Source organism: Lygodium microphyllum, chromosome 29 (genome assembly GCF_053477565.2).
Source record: "Lygodium microphyllum isolate KBCC chromosome 29, Lygodium_microphyllum_v1.1.10, whole genome shotgun sequence".
Lineage (NCBI taxonomy): Eukaryota > Viridiplantae > Streptophyta > Polypodiopsida > Schizaeales > Lygodiaceae > Lygodium > Lygodium microphyllum.
In genome coordinates this window covers 78,464,145-78,467,198 of record NC_141163.1, presented here as the reverse complement: position 1 = coordinate 78,467,198, position 3,054 = coordinate 78,464,145, and positions in this window count along the sequence as shown.

Sequence of the window (3,054 nt, the reverse complement as noted above, 5' to 3'; positions counted from 1 at the left end):
TTTCCAAACCTCCCTCTTCCAATTAAAACCCTCTCCCCTCCCCTCTCTCATATGTGTAATCTCTCATTTTCTCTTCCCCCTCCTCTTTTTAATTAAAAACCCCCTCCCCCTTTCTCCTTCTCTCTCTCATTGTAGGGCATAGGATCTCTCTCCCTCTTTTACCTCCCTTTTTAAAAGTAAAATTTAATTTTTAATTAAATATTTTAAAAGTATTTTTAATTTAATATTTTTAAGATATAGTTTATCACACACTTTGAGAGGGAGATAGAAGAAGAAGAACGAGAGAGAAAGAAGAAGAAGAAGAAGAAGAAAGAGAAAAAGATGGAGAGAGAGGGGAAAGAGAAAAATAATAGTATTTTAAAAATTAAACCTTTTTTTATATAGTTTTTGACTTAGAGAGAGAGAGAGACAGAGAGAAAATATATAATTTGAAATAGAGAGAAAATAGGGGGAGGGAAAGGAGAAAAGACAAAAAAAGAGAGAGATACAAAACAATATAGAGAGAAAAGAGAGTAGGAGAAAAAAACTTGAAAGAGAAAGAGAGAGAAAAAGAAAAATGAGAGAGAGAGAGAGAGAGAGAAAAATACAAAGAGAGTAAAGAAGAAAGAAGAGGAGAGAGAGGGGGAATGGAGGAAAACATAATTATAGAGAGAATATAAACTTGCGAGAAAGAGAGAGAGAGAGAGGAAAATAAAAAAAGAAAAGAGAGGAGAGAAGGGGGAGAGAGACAAAGAAAAAAAAGTAGAGAAAGAAGAAAGGAGAGAGAGAAAAGAAGAGAGAGAGAATTTGAACACACAGAGAGAGAATTATAGAGAGATTAAAAAAATTTAAAAAAAGAGAAGAAAAATTTTTAAAGAAAGAATGAAGAGAGGGAGAAGAAGAAAAAAATGAAAAAAGAGGAGAGAATGAGAGAAGGAAAAGAGAGGAGAGGGGGGAGAAGAAGAATAAGAAGAAGAATAAAGAGGAAAAGAGGAAGAGAGATGAGAGAAAAGAGAAAAAAGAAAACTCTTTTTTAAATTTAAATATTTTTTGAGAGAGGAGGGAAGAGAGAGAGAGAGAGAGAGAGAGAGATAGAGAGAGAAAAGATAAAATTATATTGATTGTACATTCGGAAAGCCCCAAACCTTGGAGAGCTTCCCGAACCTACCCCCTTTCCAAACCTCCCTTTTTTAATTAAATTAACCCCCTCCCCTCCCCTCTCTCTCACGTATAATCTCTCATCTTCTCTTTCCCCTCCTCTTTTTAATTGAAAGCTCCTTCTCCCCTCCTCCACCTCTCTCTTGTTGTAGGGCATAGGCTCTCTCTCTCTCTCTCTCTTTTACCTCCCTTTTTAAAATCAAAACCTCTTTTCCTCTCTCTCACGTGTATGATCTCTCTCTTTCTCTTCCTCCTCTCTTCTCTCTTTCTCGTGTGTAAGACCTAGGTTTCTCTCTCTCTCGGTTAGATTAAACTTTTTAACTTAAAAATTTCAATTAAATATTTTAAAATATTTTTTAAATTAATATTTTTTAGACATAGTTTATCACACCATTTAAGAAGAAGAAGAAGGATTAAAAGCAGAAGAATAAGAAAGAGAAAAATATTGAGAGGGAAGGAAAGATGAAAGAAAATAATCTTTTTAAGTTAAACCTTTTTTAATATAGTTTTTGACTTAGAGAGAGAGAGAGAATATATATAATTTCAAAGAGAGAGAAAATGGGGGCGAAAAAGGGGAAGAGAGGAAAGAGTAAAATAGAGAGAGAGAAGAAAAAATATATAGAGAGAAAAGAGAGGAAGAGAAAAAAACTTGAAAGAGAAAGAGAGAGGGAAAAAATAAGGAGAGAGAAAAACTAAGAAAAAGATACAAAGAGAGCAAAAAAGAAAGAATAGAAGAGAGAGAGAGGGGGAAACAAAGAGAAAGATAATTATAGAGAGAGAAAATATAAAATTTAAGAGAGAGAGAGAGAGAGAGAGAGAGAGAGAGAGAGAGAAAGAGAGAAGAAAAAGAGAGGAGAGAGGGGGGAGAGAGACAAAGAGAAGAAAAGCAAAGAGAGAGAGAAAAGAAGAAGAAGAAGAAGAGAGAATTGAAACACACAGAGAGAGAATTATAGAGAGAGAGAAAAGATAAAATTTAAAAGAAAGAAAAGAAAAAAATTTAAAGAAATAATAAAGAGAGATAGAAGAAGAAGAAAAATGAAAAAAGAGGAGAGGAAGAGAGAAGGAAGAGAGAGAGAGAGAGAGAGAGCGAGAGAGAGAGAGAGAGAGAGAGAGAAGAAGAAGAAAAAGAAGAAGAAGAAGAAAGAGGAAAAGAGGAAGAGAGATGGGGGAAAAGAGAAAAAAAAGTCTTTTATAAATGTAAATATATTTTGAGAGAGAGAGAGAGAGAGAGAGACAGAGAGAGAGAAGATAAAATTATTTTTATTGTAGGTTCGAAAAGCCCCAAACCTCCAGTGAGGGCTTCCTGAATGGACCTCCTTTTCCACACCTCTCTTTTTTAATTAAAACCCCCTCCTCTCGCCTCCCCTCTCTCTCATATATAATTTTTCCTTTTCTCTTTCCCCTCATCTTCTTAATTAAAAGCCCCTTCTCCTTCCCCCCTCCTCCTCCTCCTCCTCTCTATTTCTCTCTCTCTCTCTCTCTCTCTCTCTCTCTCTCAAATTAAAACCCCCTCCCCTCTCTCTCATGTATAATCTCTCTCTTTCTCTTTCCCCTTCCTTTTTAATTAAATTCCTCCCCCCTTTCCCCCCCTCTCTCTCTCTCCTTTAATTAAATCAAACTTCTTTTTAAATCAAAAGTCTCTCTCTCTTTGAAATTAAATTTTTTTAAATTAAATATTTTAAAAATATTTTTAAGACAAATTTTCACACACTTTGAGAGAGGGAAAGAGAGAAGAAGAAGAAATATAAAAAAAAGAAGAAAGAGAGAGGGGGAAAGAGGAAAGAGAATATTATTTTTTAAATTAAACATTTTTGTAGTTTTTGACTTAGAGAAAGAGACAGAAAGGAAATATATGATTTGAGAGAGAGAGAAAAAAAGGGGAGAGAAAGGGGAAGAGGGAAAAGTGAAAAATAGAGA